Source organism: Panicum virgatum, chromosome 8K (assembly GCF_016808335.1).
Source record: "Panicum virgatum strain AP13 chromosome 8K, P.virgatum_v5, whole genome shotgun sequence".
NCBI lineage: Eukaryota > Viridiplantae > Streptophyta > Magnoliopsida > Poales > Poaceae > Panicum > Panicum virgatum.
The window spans coordinates 51,244,475-51,270,550 of NC_053143.1; the positions used below are offsets into that span (position 1 = coordinate 51,244,475).

General features: G+C 47.2%; 1 long non-coding RNA gene and 1 pseudogene across 1 annotated transcript; both read right to left on the reverse strand.

Moving 5' to 3' along the window:
- Window positions 1–1,250: 1,250 nt before the first annotated feature.
- Window positions 1,251–24,719, reverse strand: LOC120645930 (annotated as a pseudogene).
- LOC120645112 lies at window positions 14,809–15,810 on the reverse strand. Its single transcript, XR_005664141.1, has 2 exons — window positions 15,364–15,810; window positions 14,809–15,242 (listed from the first exon to the last, which is right to left on the reverse strand). It is a non-coding gene; the product is annotated as an uncharacterized LOC120645112 (long non-coding RNA).
- Window positions 24,720–26,076: the final 1,357 nt, after the last annotated feature.

Genomic DNA, 26,076 nt, shown 5'->3' on the forward strand with positions numbered 1-26,076 from the left:
CGCGGCCGAGGCGCACAGCAGGGTCCTCGCCCCCGGGTTCAGGTTACATGGCGCCGGCCATGACGGCGGACGAGATCATCGAGGATGATCGTGAACGAGACGCTGAGGGTGTAGCCGCTGGCCGGCGGTGGCGATGATCCAGAAGGTGAAGCGGGGCATGGTGCCGGCGGGCACGGAGGTCATGATCCCGATCATGGTCGTGCACCACGACGCCAGGGCGTGGGGCGCCGACGCGACGGAGCTCGTGCTGCGGGGGTACGAGCTCCGGCTGTCGCCGGCGTGCGTGCACGCGCCGGAGGGTGTTCATGGTGATCCTTATTACCAGCATAATAGTGTTGCATGTGGTCATCTTCAAGTTTTTCCCGGGTTCATAATCCAAGCAATTGGCTACTACTAATCATGCTTTTAAATTATTGACACGTTTTTGCCAGTTACTAATGATTGTGACTGTTTGTTTTTTGAACTAGTTAAGCAGTAGGCTGATGCTACTACTAATCAAGGAGTGTGATTGTGGTTGGCAAAAGGGGCTTTTTAAAAAAGTTAGAAAACTTACATATAGGAAACGGGAATCATATACTTTTTGCCGAATGTTATGTGCATATTTGAAAAGTTTTAAAAAACCAGCGTCCGTGTTCCGGCTGCAGGGGCAGCACGCCAGCTACGCCGGGGAGGTCGTCGCCATCTGCGGCCGCCACAGAGCACCTCCCCAAGCTCAACCCAGCGCGCTTCGCGGACGGTGGTGGCGGCACGAGCGTGCAACGATCGGCCAGGACCTGCAGGCGCTGCTGGCCGTCGTGCCGCAGCGGTACGAGCTCCGGCTGTCGCCGGTGTGCGTGCACGTGCCGAGGGTGCTTATGGTACTCCACCCGAGAGATTCGAGACAACTTTTTAAAGAATTTTATCTAAAAAAGAAAACTTTTCAAAGAAGACTTTGCCAACAAACTTGTTTGAATTAGTTGCTTTAGAAGTTTTCTACAAGAAAGCATAGCATACTCACAATACATATAAATGAGATAGAGCAAATAGCTCGATATAATAATAACAACACAGTTTTTTCCAAAAAAAAAACAACAACACATACTCTTACTTAAGCAGAGCCTTGCAGCTATATATATAGTATAGTAGTAGAGTTGTGGTCTTATGCATTCCCTTTTTCTCCTCCATCCACCATTGATTCTTCTGCTCAAGGGCGGAGATGCCTTGAGCTGTCGGAGTTGCCGATCGCTGGATCCGATGAAATTTGCAAAAATTTAGTGTATAACATTGTTCGCCGCTGTATTTGACCTCGTTGTGCCAGTAGAGCCAACCCAGGCGACTTGATCGGCTGGCTTCGCCCCTGCTTCTGCTTCTGCTCCCGTTTGTTTCCTAGACACGAAGAAGAAGACAAACATAACCAAGACCACTGCGGGGAAGATCATGATGACTTTCCAGGATCTGCGCAGGTGCCGGGCACTGCCTGCTGCGTAGGCTACCAGGAGGAAGAGCATGTCTAGCACCATGACCGCGTGGATCGGCCCGAGAAGCGATCCAAACTGCCTCTTCTTCGCAGCAGGATATTTGCGGTTCTTGTCAGCAGCTAGGTCTTCATGGTTGTTCGTCTTCTCATTAGCAGGCGACAACATCATCCGTAGAAGAAGCAAGGCGATGACGACGACGGAGGCGACGAAGGAGATGGAGTTGCTGTAGAAGAAGACATTGTACCGCGATTTGTTGGTGTCGTAGAGGACCGGGTTGCCGGCAGAGTGCCCATTGCCGTCACTCCTCCACATGGCACCAGGCGGTTTCAGGCCTGTCACGCTCGCTGCCAGCATCCCCACCAGCAGGGGGGTTCACACAATGAAAGTGATCGGGTACTCTAGTTTAAGAGGGGGAGGGGGTGAATTAGGCTCTCTAAAAACCTTAACATATGGCTCCAACTAGTTTGCACAAAAACTTAAACTAAAACAAGCTATCTAGATGTGCAACTATGGTTCTTCTAGTGTGAAACCCTCATCCCACAAGAGTTTAGCAACCTATTGCCAATCCTAGCAAGAAACTACACTAAGAAAGTAAAGGCATACAAGTTGCGATATGAAATGCAGAAGCTTAAGTAGGAGAGATGAGAGGAAGCAAACTCACGACACGAGAATTTATCCCGTGGTTCGGATTGCCACAAAGGCGCCCCTACATCCACGTTGTTGAAACACTCACAAAGAGTATCGCTTCCCGGCAATCAAGTCTTTTCCGTGAACACAATTATGGTCACCTTGATCCCGTTTTTCACTAAGGGAGCTTGCCCACGAAGGAGGGGTCTCCGTCCCCCGCACAAAGTTGTCGACGCCGCTCCACACCAAGCCAGAGGGTCGTTGACGTGCCGGCGAGCCACCAATGCTCCAAGGAGGCCGGCACACCGAAATACAAGTTTGGTTCACTCTAGAAACAGCCACAAGGCACAACACCTTGCTCTCACACTCTCTTAAAGAGCTAATCCTAGCACTAACACTCACAAAACTTGTGCTAAGCCTAAGGATTTGATCAATATGCACTTGGATGGCTTGGAGGTGTTCTTGGATGTGTATGAGGTGTTTTGGAACTCCAGCAAGCTTCAAATGGCCGGGGTGAGGCATATATATAGGCCACCAAGTCGAGCTAGCTGTTTTGCATAGACATCGGAACATCCGGTACATAGGGCATCGGTTCTTCCGGTCACTCACAGCTTCTGGACTAGCCGTTGGACTTCCTGACACGTCTGCAGAGCCATCGGTTTAACTGATGATTGAGTGTCGGTTAAACCGGTCACACAGGATCATCATATAGCCGTTGCACCTGCTGACGTCATTGCACCGATGCATTGCTCCGGTGGCCGTCGGTCCTTCCGGTGCTGAAGGCTTGGCTGCTGGACGCTTGACATCGTCTCTGGACAATAGTATGTTGATTGCACTGATGCTTGACTTGACCCCGTCGGTTCAACTGGTGCTATATTCTTTCTTCACTTGGTCTTCTCTTGATCTCCATTTGGCGCTCAGACTTGCACTGATGCTAGGGCGTCGGTTCTTTCGACAACCATCGGATGCATCGATGCTTAGGCATCGGTTAAACCGGTGCTACTGTTTTACAGTAGAACTCGTCCAATTCATTGTTTCTTTTTAGTTCTTTCTTCATGTTTTGTTTTGTATGGCCTTTTTACTTCGTCCCTGAGATCTACAATTGTTCACTCAACAAAAACATTAGTCTCATTGATTGCGTTGTCATTCGATCACCAAAATCACTTGAAATGGCATAAATGGTGTCATGTTCATTACAATCTCCTCCTTTTGGTGATTGATGATAACACAATCAAAGCAAGCATAAATTTATAAAAATTGACAAATTGAACCACTTATACTTGTTTGGATGTTTACCACCATCCAATGTCGACTTTGGCCTCCCCCTAAAACCATGATTCCCTCTTTTGATCCTCCCCCTATCTTGCTACTTCTTCCTCATAAATTGACTTGATTCACTTGGCATTTCTCCCACTTTGGAATATATCTCTCCTTCTTGGGATAATACCTTGCTTTGATCCACATCTCTCCCCCTTTAGAATCAAATCACCTAAAAAGGATCTTGCAAACCAATATAGCTCAAGAGAAGATTAGGAGCCTAGGGAGTTAGTTCCATGACTCATGATCCAATTGTATGATATCAATGAAGATACCAATTGAAAATTTATTAGGGTGGATCACAAAATCACAAAACTAGCATGACATGAGCTAAGCTTTCCACAAGTATGTACACAAAATAATAATGTGAAAATCAAGTGCACAACTAGATGTTTCAACAAGAAAGCGTAGATCATATCATGCTCGGAGTTAGCTCTAAAATAACAAGGAATTGACAAAGGTACCAATTGAATGAGTTTAGAACCTTGCATATCTCCGGGGGTCTTTGTTTACATTGCTTGTACCAATCGAAAGTGACTTGCAACAATTGAAGTCTTTAAAAGATGGGTACTTGGTACACCAAGGTTAAGCAAATGTATGAGCACATAGCCTATGAACTTAGATATGAGCATTTAAGTTCAATAGAGCATTGCACAATATGCATGGAAGCACAATTTATCTAATCACTCTTATAGAGTTGTTTGTTCACATTAATAGTGAATAACATTCTCTTAGAGTGTTAATTTTATCGTGAGACTACAAAAAATAAACTTGCAAACATGTTAGTCTCAAAATCACAAACCATAGAGTGAACTCCCCCTAAATGTGTGCATTTAGTGTTTGAATCACCAAGCAAAAGTATGCACAAAGTTTTTGACAACAATGGGAAGTTTACCCTATAGGTTGTGTTCATGGTACATAAATGAAACACATACCTCATGAAGTCCATGTACCATGAAGGGTAATCTTGTGTAGCTTTCTACACACTTATCAAACCATGTAGGTTGCTCATGGATTAGAATCATGACACAAGCAACCTACTATATATAATACTAGGATATGCAAAACATGCAACCTTCCTAGCAAAAGCAATGGTGCTACATGATACTTGAATTGAAATCTAGCTACCATTACCTTATGGGGGACTTGGGCAACAAATGTCCAAGTTGTGAGCTTAACTCCTTTGGCTTGAATATTCATTTCAACTTGTGAGCTAAGCCTCCAAATCTCCCGAAGCTGTTCTTGGGCTTTAAGTCTCCTTTGGAACCCACACCATTTGAGGCCCCTTCATATTGGTCATGGTGTCCTTGGGCACCCAATTGGAGCCAACTCCTTTCATTCTTCCCAACTTTGTGAGCAACCACCTTGCTATTGGTCTTCTTTTTTATCACATAGGAGGTGCTATTTCTTTTGTTCCTCCGGTTGGGCTGGTGTAGATGAGAAAACTTTTGATTGTGAGCTTCTTCTTGTTCCTCTCATCCGGAAGCTTCTTTCTTGGTTGAGGGCACTTGTTGGACTTGTGACCTTCTTTGTGGCACTTGGAGCAAGTGACGATGGACCCCTTCTCAAGCTTCTTCACCATGTCTTCACGGTTATCTTGAGAAGGTTGGACTTTGCTCTCCATGCCTTTGCTCTTCAATCTATACAAGTCCTTCATGAGCCTTTTCACTTCTTGCTTGAGCTCATCATTCTCTTTGGCAATGAGATCATCACATGATTCTACAACAACATTCTCATAACATTTCTCATTGCAAGAGTTACAGCAAGATTCATCAATTAAATCAATGCAAAAAGTTGAAGCATTTACCCTAGAAATAAGAATTGCACAAGGGATAGTTTGCTTTATTTCTAAAAGGTCACCATTATCATTAATGCTCTCAAATTTTTATTTGAGCTCTTCATGCTCCTTGCTAAGCAACTTGAATTTGCACAACAAATCTTCATAATTTGTGGCAAGAGAAGTATTTAGATCATTGAGAGCATTAAGGTTTTTTATTTCCTTTGATTGCTTCTTAACGACTTTTTGGTGCTCATGAACTAAGTCAAGAAGTTCATCAATTGAAGGAGATTTGGAATCATCATCACTTACATCGCTTTCCATACCTTTAGCCATGAAGCAAGTATTGGATGATGATCCCATGCGGGTGGTGAATTTCTTGTTTGATTCATCACTTGTACTCATGCTTGATTCTTCGCCACCGCTTACCCATTCCCCAAATATGACAAATGATTCATGCTTGGGATTCTTCTCCTTATTTTATTTGTTATTCTTGAACTTCTTCTCAACCTTCATGAGTTGATGGTGAGGCCCATCCTTGAGGAAGACCATATACCCCATTGAGTTGTTTTTCTTCAAGCACTTGTTCATCTTCTTTACTTGCTTGTAGAGGTTGGGGTGCATTGGCTCTTTATCATCATATGAGGAGCTTTTTACATCATCTTCTTCCTCATCACTTGAGCTACCTTTGATAGCCATCTTTTTCAACTTCTTGAGTTGTTTGCATGCAGGTGCGCTATGCGTTGGTGAAGAAGGTGGTGCTCTTGGCTTAATGTCGTTGCGTAACTCATGGGCGATCACCTTATTGAGGACTTGATTTGGTATCAAGGTGTTGAGATCTCTCACATACATGATCGTAGTAACCAAATCATAGTCCGGCCTTCGTAGTGAATTAAGGATCTTGCGAATGAGTTCCATGTCTCCAATTTGCTTCACACCTAAAGAATTCATCTCATTCACAAGAGTATTCAATCGTGAGTACATAGATTCGGCATTCTCCTCATCAAGTTGCTTAAAGCTATTAAGCTTATCAACGAGAATATGATACCTTTCATTGGCAACATCCTCCGTGCCCTCATAATTCTCAATGATAGACTTTCATAACTCGTTAGCATTTTCACAAGAGTAAACACGATTGAAAATATTATCACTAAGAGAAGACAAGATTATGCTTTTTGCAATAATATCATTTTGCTTCTCTTTTAGAGTTTTGAACTTAATTCCTTCATTCACAACATTCCAAACCTCAAGACCTGTGACTTCGAGATGGGTTTGTATTAAGATCTTCCAACGTTGGAAGCCGGTGCCATCGAACCGTGGAGCATTTCTAAAAGGATCCATTCCTTCCCCCTAAGAGCTAACTCACAAGGCGGTGAAGCGTACCAATCTAATGAGCCGGTAAACACAAATTTACCAATAGAATTGTCTTTCTTTGTGAGAGAAGTGAGTCCCGGCTCTGATACCAATTGAAAGTGATCGGGTGCTCTAGCCTAAGAGGGGGAGGGGGTGAATTAGTCTCTCTAAAAATCTTAACCTATGGCTCCAACTAGTTTGCACAAAAACTTAAACTAAAACAAACTATCTAGATGTGTAACTATGGTTCTTCTAGTGTGAAACCCTCATCCCATAAGAGTTTAGCAATCTATTGCCAATCCTAGCAAGAAACTACACTAAGAAAGTAAAGGCATACAAGTTGCGATATGAAATGCGGAAGCTTAAGTAGGAGGGATGAGAGGAAACAAACTCTCGACACGAGAATTTATCCCGTGGTTCGGATTACCACAAAAGCGCCCCTACATCCACGTTGTTGAAGTACTCACGAAGAGTATCGCTTCCCGGCAATCAAGTCTCTTCCGTGAACATAATTACGGTCACATTGATCCCATTTTCCACTAAGGGAGCTTGCCAACAAAGGAGGGGTCTCCGTCCCCCGCACAAAGTTGTCGACGCCGCTCCACACCAAACCGGAGGGTCGTTGATGTGCCGGTGAGCCACCAATGCTCCAAGGAGCCCAGCACACCGAAATACAAGTTTGGTTCATTCTAGAACCAGCCACAAGGCACAACACCTTGCTCTCACACTCTCTTAAAGAGCTAATCCTAGCACTAACACTCACAAAGCTTGTGGTAAGCCTAAGGATTTGATCAATATGCACTTGGATGGCTTGGATGTGTATGAGGTGTCTTGGAACTCCAGCAAACTTCAAATGGCCGGGGTGAGGCATTTATATAGGCCACCAAGTCGAGCTAGCCTTTTTTTGCCGTTAGCAGCTTTTCTGCGTGGGCATCGGAACATCCGGTACATAGGGCATCGGTTCTTCGGGTCACTCACAGCTTCTGGACTAGCCATTGGACTTCCTGACACGTCTGCAGAGCCATCGGTTTAACCGATGATTGAGTGTCGGTTAAACCGGTCACACTTGATCGTCATATAGCCGTTGTACCTGCTGACGTCATTGCACCGACGCATTGCTTCGGTGGCTGTCGGTCCTTCCGGTGCTGAAAGCTTGGCTGCTGCACGCTTGACATCGTCTCTGGACAATGATATGTCGATTGCACCGATGCTTGACTTGACCCCGTTGGTTCAACCGGTGCTATATTCTTTCTTCACTTGGTCTTCTCTTGATCTCCATTTGGCACTCAGACTTGCACTGATGCCAGGGCGTCGGTTCTTTCGACAACCATCGGATGCACCGATGCTTAGGCAACGGTTAAACCGGTGATACTGTTTTACAGTACAACTCGTCCAATTCAGCGTTTCTTTTGAGTTCTTTCTTCGTGTTTTGCTTTGTATGGCCTTTTTACTTCATCCCTGAGATCTACAAATGTTCACTCAACAAAAACATTAGTCCCATTGATTGCGTTGTCATTCGATCACCAAAATCACTTAAAATAGCATAAATGGTGCCATGTTCGTTACACACAACAATGGCGATGGATTGTTTGGCCGACTACAATCACAATACCTACGACGCCCAGCACCAGGAAGATGATGGAGGTGCGCAAGTGCAGCGAGCTCCCGGCAGCGTGGGCGCCCAGGAGGCCGAGCACGCCGGCGACCATGAAGACATAGAGCGCGTAGCACCGGATGCCCGGCCTGTACAGGTTCGGGTTCAGGAGGAGCACGATGACAGCCACAGACGCCATGAAGCTCACCGCGTTGCAGTAGAAGAAGGCCTTGTAGTGGCGAGGGTACTTGTCCTAGAGCACCGGGAAGCCCGCGCGGTGCCCGAGCTCGCCGTCGTCTTCCTCCCAGAAGCCGCCCGGTGGGGTCAGGCCGGCCTGGTAGGTGCGCGTCGCCACCAGGATCGCGAGGAGGAGGAGCACCTCGCGGTGGCTCTCGTACTTGACTTTCTTCTCGCCGCCGTTGTCCTCGCTGCGGTCTAGCGTTAAGAAGACGATGTGGATGACCATGTAGATGAGGAGAGGACGCCGCCGGCCAGGGCGATAGTGTAGATGGAGGTGGTCGTGTCCCTGCAGCCAATTTTTTAAATAGCCGGCTAATATATTTAGCTATCTATATCCAAAAACAGGCTATATAGCCGGCTATAGTGACAGCTAAGAGCTAAGTTGTACATAAAAAAAATTAGCTAAATCTCTCTTAAATAGTTATAGCTGGAGATAGCGGAAGCTATAGCCAAAGATTTAAAATCTCGCCTGCAGCTCCCGGCGGCGTAGGTGCCGATGAGGCCGAAGAAGTCGACAAAATCCTTTTCTCGCTATGTAGCTTGGTATCCTGCCTCCTCTGATAGCCATCTTTCGCGAGCCACTCCGCTCGCCATCCCCTAACCCCGCGCATCAGATCCTCCTCCCACGTGCCAGATCCTCCTCCCGTGCGGCACTGGAGGCGGAGGTGGCGCTGGATGCGTGCACGGAACTTGCCACCCGGTGCTGTGCGGGGCCAAATCAGCGGGAGTCACTGGCGCAGGCGAGTAGCACAGGGCGGCTCCTGCTCCACCAGCTCCACCTCAGCAGCATCGACCACACGCCCTTCGAGGCCCACTGCGAGGACGACACCATGCTGCCGGCCTGCCGCTGGAGGCCAACGCCAAGCTCTGCGGTTGGAGGCTAATGACAGGCTAGTTCTGCAACCCAGCCAGAGCCATGGTGGCGCCGGAGGCTCTCGTCGGCCTGCCACGGTGCAACTGGAAGATCCGCCGCACCGCCGGACCTTGGGAAGCTGGGAGAGAGAGGGAAGGTCCTACCTGTTAGGTATATAGATAGATGATTTGACTAGTTGTTGGAGTGTATCGAGATATAAAGAAGGAATCATGGCTAAATGGATAGTTAAATGGGAATATGGAGAGTAAGATTTGACTAGGCTCTTGGAGATGCTCTAAACGGACTTTCCCATCTATGCTAAAAAAACAAGATTTTTTTTAGGGTAAAGGAGCTTTATTACTACCTAGAAAAAAGTGATATTCCCAAGCAATAATTTGCTCGACACATACAGATGCATTGAACTTCCACACCGCGGAGTACTACCTAGAAAAAGAATTTTATCTAAAAAAAGAAAACTTGTCAAAGAAGATTTTGCCAACAAACTTGTTTGAATTAGTTGCCTTAAAAGTTCGACATGGCTAAGATCAATCGCACGGCCGCCCCGTTTTGGATGCATGCATGCATGTGAGGGAAGGAAAGAAGGGAAAAAAGATCATGATGCAAGCTCATGCATGCACATAATTCTAAATTAAAAAAGATTAACCGGGCATCAAAATTAAAATCCGATTATACCATTGTGTTTGTTTCAATAAAAACTTCAAAACAAGATCTCACACCACTGTGTTTTGATGATATTTTTTTCAAGAAAATACTTTTTAGTGGATTCTAATTTGCTTATGATGTTTGCAAAAATTGCTTATGGATTAACATAATGTTGCTTTCGCATGCCTGAGTTATCAATTAAATGGGTATTGGTGATTCATGTTGTGAAGATTTATTGTTTGGTGTCATTAGTGGATTAAGGTAAATAACTTTCTTAGATAGGTGAATGTTTGTTGCATGGTCAATAATATGCAACTTTAGCAGATCGGTTGAGCAAGTTAACTAATTTATTTTGGTATTTTTCTATTATACATAAAGCAATTTATGTGTTTTTGAAAAATGTTGTCAAAACATATACAAGTGGGGTCTTGTTTCAAAGGTCTCTTCGAAAGAGATATAATTGTGCAACCGGAATTTGAATTTGATGAATGGTTTAAGAACTACAACTTTTTAAAATTTTAAAATTGTTTGTATGTGGCACTGCGTGTGAGGGTGGAGATAAATTTAGGGTGCCGTGCAATAGTGCAAAGGCACGGCCAGCCATAGCAGAGTCATTACCTTAAAAGTTTTCTACAATAAAGCAGCATTAGTAGCAAAAAAAAGTGAGCGATGAAATCCTTTTTACGCACTATATTTACCAGGCTACACTACCGGATTCGCCTTATTTGCCGAGTGCCTAGGGCACTTGAAAAAGCCCTAAATGCACTCGGCATACATCACACGGGAACCAAAGTGACAGCAAAGAGCTGTTTGCCGAGTGTTTTTTATCGGGCAGTCGGCAAAGCCTTTGCCGAGTGCTGAGAGGGCTCTCTTCACAAAAAAAAAACCAACAAAAACGGCCAACTGACGGTAATGTGGCTTTCCCCGAGTGCCACGACGGCAGGCACTCGGCAAAGCCTGCACAGTTTGCCGAGTGCCCTCCACGTGGCACACGGCAATAGGGAGAAAAGTTTGGAAGGTAGAAGAGGAAGTTTTTTTTGAGTAAAATTCATGGCGGGTCCCTAAACTTGCGCGGAGGTGTCATCCCGGTCCCAGAACTCCCAAAATGTCAATTTTTACTCCCTATTCTTGGTTCGGGTACCATCCCCATCCAAACGGGCACAAACCAGACCCGTTAGGTAACGTGAGCTGCCACGCTGGAGCTGACGGGGCTCGACGCGGGTAAAAGAACTGCCTCGCCCCCTTCCGATCGACCTATCCCCCCCCCTTCGTCGCCGTCTGGACTCCTCGCCCCTCCTATCCTCGTCGTCGTTTTTGCCGCCGGCCCTGCTGCTCCTACGGCGGCGGAGGTCGGCAGGGATTGTTGGACGTGGGTAAAGAGGAAGGAGAACCAGCGCCTTCACCCTCACCTACTGGCTGCTGCAGGCCACGGCGATCGGGGATGGCGGATAGGTACGCTAGGTACCGGGAGAAGGAGGGCCCAATCCCTACGTACGGTAAGTTTTGCAGCATGCTTCTCTTGTCGATTCGTTGGTTAGGGTTCAAAAGGTTGGACCTTTGCACTAGGGTTGATTGATTTGAGGACTGAACCATAGGTGTGATTTTGCTTTGTTCTGTAGGTGGTAGTGACAATCTTTTCACAATCAAATTGCATCATGGTGGGTTTTTCGTTGGGTCTGGTCAGTTGAGGACATATGTTGATGAGAAAATTAATTAGTTTGATTATTGCGATGCTAATATTTTCTCTCCGCAATGGTGTGAGGATTTCCTATATTATATGGGTTACTCTGATATGGACAGTTTGAAAGTGTATTGGTTATTACCAGGGAAGGATCTCTCAGATGGGTTGAGACTAATTAAAGATCGTGCAGACAATGATGCAATGAGATCAGTGGTGGGTAGGGTACAAACTATGGTAGTTTTCATTGACCATGAAGTCACTCTGGGTGGTGTAAATTGGGATGATTTGGTTGTGAACCCCGTAGCTGAAAAGAAGGAGCCTCTCCCTGATTTCTACAAAAACTTGAGAAGCAGTTTAGATGAACAGAAGAGTGAGCCTGTAACAAATGACAATTGCAGTGATGATGACAGTGAGGATTCTGACTTTGTGGACAATGACAATGAGGTTGAGCGTGGAGATGATGATTTGTTTGTGGATTATGTTGATGAAGATGTGGTTGATGAGGGAGTAGGCAAAGGGAAGAGAATTGGGAGAAGGTCTACTGCAGTAACCTATGAGGAAGGAGATCATGAATCCAGTGATGATGAAGGTCTGCAAGTAGCAGATGATGATGTGGAGGGATAGATTAATCTCAAGTTCAAGAATTTCAAGACAGAGGACATGAGTAACCCTTCATTCAAGGTTGGCATGGTGTTTGAGTCAGTCGAGATCTTGAGGAAGGCAATAACTGAGTATAGCCTGAAGAATAGGGTTGATATTAAGTTGCCAAGAAATGATCAAAGGAGAATTAGAGCGCATTGTGCTGATGGCTGCCCCAGGGCACTGTATGCTTCCAAAGATAGCAGAGTGAAGGCTTTCATGATCAAGACATATTTTGGCCAACATAATTGCCAAAAGGAGTGGGTGCTAAAAAAGTGCACCTCTAATTAGCTGGCTGAGAAGTACCTAGACAGTTTCAGAGCTGATGACAAGATGGAGTCTTGCCAACTTTGCAAGAACTGTGCAGAAGGAGTGGAATCTTACTCCTTCTAGAAGCAAGCTGGCCAGAGCAAGGAGGCTGGCCCTCAAGAAGACATATGGAGATGAGAGTGAGCAGTACAACCAACTCTGGGACTATGGGCAGGAATTGAGGAGGAGTAATCCAGGCAGCACATTTTATCTGAACACTGTTAACAGTCACTTCTCCACTTGTTACATGTCTTTGGATGCCTGCAAGAGAGGTTTTCTTTCTAGGTGCAGACCTGTCATATGTCTGGATGGATGCCATATCAAGACCAAATTTGGAGGCCAGATACTCACGGCAGTTGGCATTGACCCCAATGATTGCATTTACCCAGTAGCAATGGGTGTGGTTGAAGTGGAGTCATTGGCAACATGGAAGTGGTTCTTGCAAACTCTAAAAGATGATTTGGGTATTGATAATACCTATCCCTGGACTGTCATTACTGATAAACAAAAGGTACTTATCCCTGGACTGATGTTTGTATTGTTTTCCTGTCATATTACTTGCAACTTTTATAATTGTTGTTTTATTATTTCCAGGGCCTCATTCCTGCAGTGGAGCAAGTATTTCCTGAGTCAGAGCATCGTTTTTGTGTGAGGCATCTTTGGGCAAATTTTAGAGATGCAGGTTTCAAAGGAGACATCTTGAAGAACCAATTGTGGACTTGTGCAAGATCAAGCACGGTGATCAGGTGGAATCATAATATGGATTTGATGAGAGCACTTGATCAGGAAGCTTTTGAGTGGTTGGAAAAGATGCCACCTAAGACTTGGGTAAGAGCCTTCTTTGCTGAATTTCCTAAATGTGATCTGTTGTTGAACAACAACTGTGAGGTTTTCAACAAATACATTCTTGAGGCCAGGGAGATTCCTATCCTTAGTATGCTGCAGAGAGTGAAACAACAATTGATGACTAGGTACTACATCAAGCAGGAAGAACTCTCTAGTTTTGTAGCCACCATTTGTCCTAAGATAAGGAAAAAGGTTGCAAAAAATGCAGATTATGCCAATGTGTGCTATGCACTTCCAGCTGGACAAGGGATCTTTCAAGTCCATGAGAGAGAAAAGCAGTACGTAGTGGATATCAGATCCAAAGATTGTGAGTGTAGGAGGTGGCAACTGACAGGCATCCCTTGTCAACATGCCATCTCATGCCTGAGACATGAAAGGATCCCCTCAGAAAGTGTTGTTCATGAATGTTACTCAGTCCAGGCTTTCCATAGAGCATATGAAAATATTATCTTACCATGTAAAGATATATGGCAACTTGGGAGAGAGTTAATGGCCCTCCAGTGCTGCCACCTGTACATGTGAAAAAAGTAGGAAGGCCACCTAAGTCCAGGAGGAAGCAACCACATGAGGTTCAGGGAAGTAATGGTCCAAAAATGTCTAGACATGGCGTGATCATAAAATGTGGCTACTGTAGGGGAGAAAATCACAATGCAAAAGGTTGTTATCTGAAGAAAATGGGAATTAGGCCTGAAGACTACATCCCAGGTGATGTTCCTCCAATTGTTGCACAGTCAGAAGACTACAATCTGCCTGAAGAGATTAGCATGAATGACTTTGCAAGTCAGCCTGTTATGTTGACACAAGATGACCAGCAAGGTTCAAGCCAGGCTGTAATGCATACAGCAAGTACACAGCAAGGTTCAAGCTAGCCAGCTATGCTACTTTCACATATGAGTTCCACCATGCTGATGAGAATGATGGAAGAGGTACAAATGGTCACTTCTGTTGCAACCTTATTCATGCTCCATCACTCACTAACATTATTTTGCAGGGTGCTCAATCAGCCTACTCCAATCACCATGCTGGGCCTCTACCAGACTCTTACTTCATTAGTTCAAACCAACAACTCCTAAGGCCACAAGCTCTATTACCCAAAAAAAAAAAAGGCCACAAGCTCTAACTACTGCCACCAAGGAAGGGAAGGCAGCAGCAACAAAGAGAGAGGCTCCCAAAGAAGGCAAGGCTACCCAACCAAGGGCAAAGTCTGCAAGAAAAAACAAGAAGGCAGCTTGATGAGAAGGCATCTGCTGTTTTGCGAATGCAGCTGATAACTAGGCATTTTGTATAGACCATCTTTTGTCAATGGAAGTGAAAAACATAGTCACTTGTCCATATCATATCATTTTCCCATAGGCTATCTCAGAACATTTAGAGATGATATTTGTGTTCTAAATATGTCCTCACTCAGATCAATTTGAGATGATATTCCAGTTCACAGTTATGCAAAATGAATTGTCACAATTTGAGCTTAAATCACACATTGCCATTGAACAGGTCTGGTTTGTTTCCATTCAACGTTAACATATTCTCAAGCATTCTTACATACTCTTACATAAACCACAAATGACGGCAATCACAGCAAACACACATGCCACAACTACAAATTTCAGTAACTGTACAATTTCCCTGCCTATTCTTTCCAAATTGTTGATCTTCTGAAGAATCTGATAATGCTCATCTTGCATTGCCGTGGAGTTTCTTGGTACTTCATTTGCCTCCTGCTCTGCGATGACTTGCTTCTGCACCAGTCTGATGATAGTTCATCAACAGCAGCATTAACTTCCAGGATCTCATTTTCTCAGTAAGCTAGCAGTAGCAATCTAGGTGATGAGCTCGGTATCCTGCAGACGGATAGCGAGTTCCATCCAATCAAACTATTTGGGTGCCTGCACTCGACAAGAAATCTGGTGAGTGCTGATCAAATAGACTGCAATAATTCAAGCTCACAATTCAGACAAGCAGCTAGGTAGATTAATCTCCAAAAATATGGACATTAGAGATACATACACTGCTACTGGCTGATCACTGATACTTGGTGGGTTCGTGATTGGTGACACAGACTTGCACGGATCAATTGATGTGTTTGTGTAAGGTACGAACTCGTTTTCACTGTCGATCTTGCTGTCAGTGTATTAGCTGCACAAAGCTACAGGCAATCCGATAGATTGGTAGCTGCTCACTCCTAATTGTCAGCAAGAACGGCAGCCTGCCCGTTGGTGTCAGTTTCAGTTTTTCATGTTGATGAATAATACGCTTCAGACACAATAGCAAGTTTGTTGTTGCTCCAAGCTTGTGTCAAGGTAGGTGACGAAGTGCTCTCCCAAGCTTGTGTCATGGCGACTTGCCCCCGCGGCACTACAACTCGAATCCATGCCGCTGAGCTACAGGATAGGTGAGGAGCGAGGGTGAACAGATGGGCACTAGGGTAGGGCACCTGAGCTCGAATCAGGCGAAATCAGTGGGGGGGGGGTGACTACGCCGGTGAACAGATGGGCACCGGCGGCAGTGAAGTCTTGGATGCCGGCGGCGCTAGGGTTCCAAGGAAGGGGCGAGTCCGGACGGCGGCGAATGGGGGGCGAGGCGGAAGGGGGCGAGGCGGAACGGGCCGAGCGGAAGGGGGCGAGGCGGTTCCATTACCCGCGCTGAGCCCCGTCAGCTCCAGCGTGGCGTCCCCACGTCAGCTAACGGGTCTGGTTTCTGCCCGTTTGGATGGGGATGGTACCCGAACCAAGAATAAGGAGTAAAAAATGACATTTTGGGAGTTCGGGGACCTGGATGACACCTTCGCGCAAGTTTAGGGACCGGCCATGAATTTTACTCTTTTTTTTATTTTGCCGAGTGCAGCTTGAAACACTCGGCAATGCCTCTCCATTGCCGAGTGCAGCAAGAATGACACTCGGTAAAGCCTATACTTTGCCGAGTGCCACCAACTAATGGCCGGCACGGCGTCGGCACGGCCATGGCATGTGCCGCGCACGTGCCACTATTTGCCGAGTGCTCATTAGTTGGCACTTGGCAAAGCTTCGTTTTGCCGAGTGCCCTTGGTTAAGCACTCGGCAAAGAGAATGTTTGCCAAGTGCTTATTGTTTGCCGAGTGTTTCTCTTTATGCACTCGGTAACTGCACTATTTGCCGAGTACCCGAAATTTTGCACTCTCTCATGCACTTGGCATATAGGCCGTTTCCGGTAGTGCTAGGGTAACCATGCTGAAACATCACACACACACACACACACACACACACACACATATATATATATATATATATATATATATATATATATATATATATATATATATATATATATTACGTGGTCTGTTTGTAACGACACAACTTAGCTTGTATAAAAAGGGCCCTGCATGCCCTTGTACAATATTTATTTTTTGGAGGGAACTCAAAATACATACAAATGAGAGCAAATAGCTCGATATAATAATAACACACATACTATTACTTAAGCAGAAGCTTGCAACAGTATAGTCGTAGTAGTAGAGCTGTGGTCTTCTGCATTCCCTTTTTCTCCTCCATCCTCCGTTTGTTTCCTGTACATGAAGAAGAAGACAAACACAACCAAGACCACCGCAGGGAAGAGCACGATGACTTCCCAGGATCTGCGCGATTCCCGGATACTGCCTGCTGCGTAGGCTACCAGGAGGAAGAGCATGTCTAGCACCACGACAGCGTGGATCGGCCCGAGAAGCCTTCCGAACAGCTGCTTCTTCGCCGCAGGATCTTCGTTGTTCTTGTCAGCTGGGTCGTGTTCACGGTTTGTCGTCTTCTCAGTAGCAGGCGACAGCATCATCCGGAGAAGAAGCAAGGCGATGGCGACGACGGAGGCGACGAAGGAGATGGAGTTGCTGTAGAAGAAGACATTGTACCGCGACTTGTTGGTGTCGTAGAGGACCGGGTTGCCGGCCGAGTGCCCGTTGCCGCCGCTCCTCCACATGCCACCGGGCGGTTTCAGGCCCGTCAGGTAGGTCACGCTCGCCGCCAATATCCCCACCAGCATCAGGTACATTGCGGTTTCCTCCTCGGCGCCATTGTTGGGTGGGGATGGCAGCGGTGGATCGCCGGAGTTGGGTTCCGGAGCTTCGTTGCTGGTGGTGGTGATCCTAAATATAGGCACTTGGTTTTCCTCGGCGCCATTGTTGGGTGGGGATGGTAGCGGTGGATTGCCGGAGTTGCTGGTGGTGGTCACATGTATTGCTAGGACGACCACAATCGCAAAACCTGCGGCGGCCAGCACCAGGAAGATGTTGGAGGTGTCCAGGTGCAGGGAGCTTCCGGCGGCGTAGGCGCCCAGGAGACCGAGCACGCCGGCGACCATGCAGACATAGAGCGCGTAGCACCGGATGCCCGGCCTGTACAGGTTCGGGTTCAGGAGGAGCACGATGAGAGCCACGGACGCCATGAAGCTCGCCGCGTTGCAGTAGAAGAAGGCCTCGTAGCGGCGAGGGTACTTGTCCTGGAGCACCGGGAACCCCGCGCGGTGCCCGAGCTTGCCGTCATCTTCCTCCCAGAAGCCGCCCGGCGGGGTCAGGCCGGCCTGGTAGGTGAGCGTCGCCGCCAGGATCGCAAGGAGGAGCAGCACCTCGCGGTGGCTCTTGTACTTGTCTTTCCTCTCACTGGTATCCTCGCTGCGGTCGTCCAGCGTTAAGAAGACGATGTGGATGACCACGTAGATGAGGACGCCGCCAACCAGGGCGACAGTGTACACTACTACAAAAACGTTGATTTGTCCCGGTTGGGAAACCGCTGTTGTCCCGGTTTCCCAACCGGGAACGCCTGTCCGGGACAAAAGGGGGTGCCTTTTTGTCCCGGGTGTGGCAACCGGGACAAAAGTGGACCTTTTGTCCCGGTTGGTAACACCAACCGGGACAAAAGGTGCAGCCAGCGCCCACGTGGCTGGCGCACCCTTTTGTCCCGGTTGGTGTTACCAACCGGGACAAAAGGTCTCTTTTTTTTCATGTTTTTCTTTTCTCAATTCTTTTTCTATTTCAATTATACTTTTGCATTTCAATTAAACTTATGTATTGGAATTCAGTGTGTATGATCTCCACTAATATATACATATATATATAGTTACTTATATAATATTTGTCCTAGATAGTTTTCATATATAAATTAATTCACTTATATATATATACACATATCTATACATGTGAATTCCTTTACATATGAAAATGTCTAGGACCAATATTATATAAATATATATATATACACATATATATTATTGGAGTGCTTATATATATAATACATACATACTCCATCATATTTGCATAGGTATATTCGTTCTTAATTACATAGTAGAATTCACCTTTTGGAAATTTAATACATACATACATACTCATAAATAGAAATTTAATACATAGACACACATATATATTTACATAGTTATATTCGTTCTTAATTACATATATACGCGTATATTGTCATATTTACTGTGATTGTCAATATTAGATATTCCATCATAGTAGAATTCGCCTTTTGGATCGAGGACTTGCTCAACAATAAATCCGGAGAATTGTTCTTGAATCGCCATAATCTTTTCCTCCGGTATGAGTTTATCGCGCATCTCCCCGACCTATGGAAAAAGGGGATAATTAATTTCGACTAATTAAAATACGAGTTCAAATATTAACAAGTTTTTTTACTTACTTCCTCCTCCCAATCTGTCCAGCCTTTTGGAGGACCTACTAGACCATGGATGTTCTCGCATACATAGTATGCGCACAATACAGTGCCTGGTTTCTGCCTCATACACTTTAAGAGAGAAGAAATTATCAGGTATTTACATAAATATATAATAAAACTAATGAATCGTGCAACGAATCATCCAAGCGCGTACCGGAAAATCTGTCTTGATCTTCAATTCCTTGTCAAATTTGCCTGGATGATTTTTAGCGAATTCTTTCCAAACCCTGTGCATGATTAGAACAATTATAGTCAAGTAACAAAGTGATTCAAATTATCGGTCATGGACAGAGTAGTGGTAGAATTACTTTTTCATCATGTTAAGAAGATTTTTGTATTGTTCTGGAGGTCTCCTCAATGAGTCCATAACCACGAGTAGGCTCTTCTCGGGAATTAGGACAAAGTGTTCACTGCAAGATTATACAGAGGCAGTTCTTGGTAGTTAAGGTTTAAACAATTCGATTATAGAATAGAAAGAGTTAGACGGAAGGAATCACTCACGCAAAGTTGTAAGGAAACAATATCATTTGCTTGTTGTGATGAACGCTTATGTACTTGAACAAGTTTTGGAATATGTCATCGGGATTGTCCCGTAGAAGCCTCCAATTACAAGTAATTGGGTCGATGAAGCCGAGGTGAGAGTATCCCTTTCTTCTGCAAGTATGTATCTCCATTCTACATGATACCGAATAAATCAAGAGATCAGTATGTTGAGATCATGCAAAACAATACGTAAGGAGAGTAAAATACTTACAGAACCCACAAGCCGACCATAGAGATGTCGAGGGCCTCCTGATGGAATAGTTGGTAAATTTCTTCCCAGTTTATCCATATAATGGCATCCCCCCGTAAGAAATCGTCATCTTTAATCTTTGCGCCCAGCATGAAGATGCAATCGGCCATCGCGGTTGGTGGTTCCAACCGGGACAAAAGGCTACGCGGGCCTTTTGTCCCGGTTGGAACCACCAACCGGGACAAAAGGCTCCCATTTTGTCCCGGTTGGTGTCTCCAACCGGGACAAAAGGCCCCCGCCCCCCGCCCCCGCTGGCCCGGCTAGCCGTTGGACCCGGGACAAAAGCCACCTATTGTCCCGGGCCCAAAGGCTGCCGGGACAAATGGCCAGGAACAAAGGCCTGTTTTGTAGTAGTGGTAGATGGAGGTGATCGTGTCTCTGCGGCCAATGTTTTAAATAGCCGGCTAAAGCATTTAACTATCTATATCTGAAAATAGGTTATATATACATAGCTGGCTATACACTATTACAAAAACAGTTTTTAGAGGCGGGTAAAACTATATTTTTAGGGGTGGATCAGTTGCCCGCCCCTAGTTTTCGCTCCTACATACTTTTTGTAGGGACGGGTCAGTTGTCCGCCCCTAAAAACTCATTTCTAAAGGCGGGTCATGCCCCCACCCGCTCCTAGAAATAAGCTATCAGAGACGGGTCACGAGGCCACCCACCCCTACAGATCGCATTAAAAAACAAAAAAAATTGCTGGAGCAGGGGCCGGCATGCTCGTGCCGCCGCTGTGCACCTGCCACCTGGCTCCTGGCATGTCTCATGCCGCCGGCGTGCGTCGCGGACCCGGGCTGCTCGCGCCGCCGCGGGCCCGTGCCCCCTGCTGCGGCCCCAAGCTCGTTGCGCCGCTGCCGGTTCGCGTCCGCTGCTGCGGCCTCTGGTCCTCGTGCCGCCGCGGACTGGAGCTTCTCGCGCCGCTACTGACCTGCGCCCGCCGCCGCTGACCCGATCCCGCCGCCGTGTGCCGCCGCAGCCCCAAGCTTCTCACACCGCCGCGGACCAGAGCCCGTCGCCGTGCGTTGCAGCAGACCCGCACCCGCCGCCGCTGCCCCGAGCTCCTCGCGCCGCCATGGCCCGGAGCTCCTCGTGCCGCCACGGACTAGCACCCGGCCCCGCGGATCCGATCCGCCACGAACCCAGGCTGCTCCCGCCGCCGCGGACCCGCGGCCCCCGTCGTACGCCGCCGCCGACCCACGTCCTCCGCTGCGGCCCCGAGCTCCTCGCGCCGCTGCGGTCCGAAACTGCCGCGGCCCCAAGCTCCTCGCCCCGCCATGGCCCCGAGCTCCTCGCGCCGCCATGGATCCGAGCCCGCCACCGTGCGCCACCGTAGACCCACGCCCGCCGCCGTGGCCCCGAGCTCCATGTGCCGCCACGGACCCGCGCGCCGCTGCAGACCGCGCGGCAAGGGAGGGGAGACGGCGCTGCAGGGAAGACAGGAGCCGGGAGGAGTGGTGGCGTGCAGTAGTGGAAGAGTTGGGGGAGAAGACTGAGAGGAGAGAGTGAGAGGTGGCGTGCATGTGCTGCTGCCACTACTTTTTGAATGTGCAAGGGAGGGGAGATGGCGCTGCAGCTGTGCATGTGCTGCTACAGACCGAAAGGATAAGTAGAGCCGTGCCACTTTTTGAATCCCCGCGCCACTAGTTTTTTATTTTTTTAGAGGCAGGTGACCCCATTACCCGGCTCTAAAAATAATGTTTGATTTTTTAGAGCGGATGATGGCATCATCCATCCTTACAAATATTCATTTGGAGCGGGTGATCCCGTCATCCGCCCTTAAAAATATATTTTTAGGGCGGGTCAACTACTACAGTAGGCTTATTTCATTTGTAAAAACGGGTGAAATTTTGATCTGCCTCTAAAAAATTTATAGTGTTGTTACAAATTGTTTTTGTAGTAGTGATAGCGGGCTATAATGGCAGCAAAGAGCTAAATTGTACATGAAAAAACTTAGCTAAATCTCTCTCAAATAACTGTAGCCGGAGATTGAAACCCTTACCTGCAGCTCCCGGCGGCATAGGCGCCGATGAGGCCGAAGAAGTCGAGTATCATGGCCATCTCCAGCGCATGGCCTCGAACAAGGTGCTCGTTCTGCAGCATTATCACGATGACGATGGAGGCAACGAAGGCCGCCGAGTTGAAGTAGAAGAACACCTTGAACCGCCCAGGGTGCGTGGTCAGGAGTATGGGGTCTCCCACACGGTGGCCGTCACCGTCGCCGGCCCAGACGCCGCCGGGTGGATCTAGTCCTGCCTGGTAAGCGATGGTCGCCACAAGAGTGGCGAGCAACTGAATGTACTCTCTTGTCCTTTTCAGGTCTTCGCTCATGCCACCCATCCTGTTGATGAAAGCAGAGCATTATTACTTCCTACGTCCTAATATATAAGGTGTAACCACTTTTTACTCAAATCTATTATATAAGGCGTGCTCTCTCTAGACACACGTACTCGATGCAATATTACTAGTGTTGATAGAGAGAATTAAATATATTCCTTGGTCTTTGAACCAGATGTGATTACGCCTTATATACTGGGACGGAGGGAGTAGCAGCGAAAAAAAAAGTTGACAAAACTATTTTTTCATCACTGTGTAAAGTACAAACCCTATGTTAATTATGACAGAGCCACCCTAATGTTTCCGATCCTCACTATTATACAGCTCCCACAGTGACAACCTAAAGCCAATTATGTCAATTTTTTTTTAAGGAATAGGAGGCTACAAGTATCTTACTATTACAAATTGGAGGCTCCTTCGATGTCTCCACATAAAGCCACATATGATCCTAAGTGGACACTTAAAAAAATAGAAAAATTCTAGAAATTCTCACAAAAATAAGAAACATCCGTTCATCAAGCGACAACTCTAATCATAGTAGTCATTAGATGTGTTATATTTCTTAATAAATTACCCACCTCTACCATTAGAAAAATAGAATAAATTAACCCCCTAAATATGTATCTAAATTACCCACCTCTGTCACTATAAAAAAAATCTAAAGTACCCCCTAATCTTTATGTAAATTACCCACCTATGTCATTATAAAATAATGCAAATAACCCCCTAAACTTACATATAAATTATTCAATTTTATCATTATTAAAAGTTAAAGTAACCTCTAAATCTAAATTATATAATTATAAAAAATTATTAAAGCGCACTAATATAAAATTCTAAATTACTGTCTATCATTAGTAATATACTATTTATATTATTGTTTATAAAAAAATAACACCCACCATATGTGTCACCATGTATTCATGTATGATGGAAAAGATAAAAATAGCAATTCACAAATAAATAGTTCAATTAAATATATGTCGAACACACATGGGGTGTGATGCTGATGCAAAATGAAATTTATTGCATCTAGTTAATGATAAATATGTATTTTTAGAGTATGTGTTAGAATTTAATAGATGAAGAGGGCGTGAGATAGATAATTATTGTAGTTATTAGCTATAAGTTTTATTTTTATATTAATTCTAATTAGCTAGTAAGTAAGTTAATTAGACTAAATATGTATATATGCATCAAGTGATGAGGATCAGTACTGCACATGTACCAGGCGATGAGTGATCCACACAAGGTTTTAAATCTCCGGCTATAGCTACCGCTATCTCCCTCTATAGTTGTTTGAGAGAGATTTAGCTAAGATTTTTCATGTACAACTTAGCTCTTAGCTGCCGCTATAGCCCGTTATAGCCAGCTATAGACTGTTTTTAAAACATTGGATCCACAGCAGCCTTGGGGTCCCTTCTCAGTGCTACCAATGCAAGGGAGGAGCTTCTTGGTGGTCATGCGGCCATGAACTAGCACAAGAGCCTTCTGGAGAAAAATAGAGGCGGCAACAGGGAGAAGTAGAAGAAGAACTTGGGCGCTGTGCTTGCTGTCCCTGCAGCTCCCGGCGGCGTAGGCGCCGCCGAGGCCCAGGAGCGCCGTGACGATGAGCCCGTAGAGCGCAGCGACCCCGGGTTTGATGATCTTCCCCTCGAGGTCGAGCTTCTCGTAGTCCATGATGAGCGTGATGGCGAGCAGGGAGGCGGCGAGGCGGCCGTGTTGCAGAAGAAGAAAGCCTTGTAGCGGCGGGGGTGGGCGCCCTGCAGCACCGGGTCGCCGGCGGCGCGGTGGCCCTCCTCCGTGCTCCTCCAGAAGCCGCCGGGCGGGTTCAGCCCGGCGACGTACGCGTTGGTCGCGGCGAAGATGGCGAGCACCAGCAGGATCTCGTGCTTCTTCCCGAGCTTGCCGGCAGCAGGAGGCCGCGCCGCCGCCCTACCAGGAGGGTGGCGCGCAAAGTAAGTGAGGAAGGCCACGACGGCGTAGAGCGAGACGCCGGACACCAGCCGGCGGCGCAGACGGTGGTGAACCTGTCGTGGCTGCCGCCGCCGGCGTAATCCCCCGTGAGGCCGAGCCCGTCGACGAGCATCACCGCCAGCATGAGGAGCAGGTAGGTGTTGCCGCCGTCCTTGTGCAGGAAGAGGAGGAGGAGGCTGAGCAGGAGCGACGCCGCGAAGGCGATGGCGTTGAAGTAGTAGAAGACGATGTAGCGCCTGAAGTTGATCTCCCGGAGGATGGAGTCGCCGGCGATCCGCCGCCCTCCCGGCGACGGCGAGTCCTCCAGCCAGGAGCCCCGCCGCGTAGGTCACCGTCGCCACCAGGGTGGCAAGCAGCAGCAGGTACTTCTTCAGCTGGTACTCCGTCGATCCCAGGCTCTGTTGATTGTTGGTGTCCATGGCATCATTCGCCATTCTTATTAGCTGGTATTGGGTGATTTAGTTTGATTGGGTTGTCGACAAACTCGATCTGAGTGAGATGACACCCATGGGCTGACGAGAGCTCGCTCGAAGGATTTATAGAGCTAGCTGCACTGGTCTGATTTATAGATCGAGCTTGTATCTCAGCCATGGCATCACTTGAGCAAGTCTTCTTATTATTCTTGTCCTTCTAGTCTCATTCAAGTGACCGCTGTCTCACGCAAGGTTCCAATACCTCCTCCTTTGCCATGCATACTTGTACGCAAATAGCGCAGCTAGCTAGCTAGCTTTTTCCCCACAACTTTTGGCTCATTTTACTCCAAAACAAATGCATGCAAATAGATTTGTTTAGCCCTATTATATTATCGCAGTTGTTTTGTGCTAATAATGCTCCGGATCAAAGTATAGTTTACGTTTTCTTCTTCATGGTCATATGTCGTTGACGTCGTATGTTTTGGAACACGAACTCATCACGAGAACAGAGAATATCTTGTACAAAAGCATATATTCACTACTACAGAATAGGCCTTTGTTTCAGGCCATTTATCCCGGCTGCCTTTGGGCCCGGGACAAAAGATAGCTTTTATCCCGGGTCCAACGGCTAGCTGGGCCAGCAGAGGGGACAGATGCCTTTTGTCCCGGTTGGAGACACCAACCGGGACAAAAGGACTCCCTTTTATCCCGGTTGGTGGCTCTAACCGGGACATGCACCTTTTGTCCCGGTTGGAGCCACCAACCGGGACAAAAGAAATGCATCTGTCCCGGGACAAAAGACTGGTCTCCATCTATTTTATCTCTCTCCTCTCGAGTTCTGCCAACCAACCATTCGTTGACTGCCTTATCTTCTCCCTCTCTCTTCTAGCTTGGGGATGAGGTCGATCCGGGCCAAGGAGGGGCGCGCCCGCCCGGACCTGTGTCGGATCGAGCCGTGGCGAGTGGTGCCGCATCATGCCATGGCGAGGTGCGCCCGCGGCGCAAGCTAGCGGCGAGCCGCTCCCGCGGCGCAAGGCCGCGGCGAGCTAGGCATGCGGGCAGCGGCGGCGGCTCGGGCCGCGGCGAGCTAGGCATGCGGGTGGCGAGCTGCTCCCGCGGCGCAAGCCGGCGGCGACGCGGGGCCGCAACAAGCAGCGGCCGCGGCGGCAACGCAGGGCCGCACCAAGGAGCTGGACACGGCGGCGCGGGACCCGGCTTCTCTAGTCGCCGCCGCACCACCGGCCGCTCCTCCATCCCTTCTGCCAATGGCGACCACTCACGCGATCAGCAAGAAGCAGAAGGTAGGCCACGAACCCTCCCCTCATCTAGATCCCGAGCTCGGCTTGCATATCCCGTGGATTTGAAGTCTGACGTCTGGCGTGCTCACTTTCTCGCGCGCAGTTCGTGGCGGATGGCGTGTTCTTCGCGGAGCTTAACGAGATGCTCACTCGTGAGCAAAGAACTCGTAGCCTCCTCACAATCAAGTGCGCCAAAAATGAAGTCGAAAATC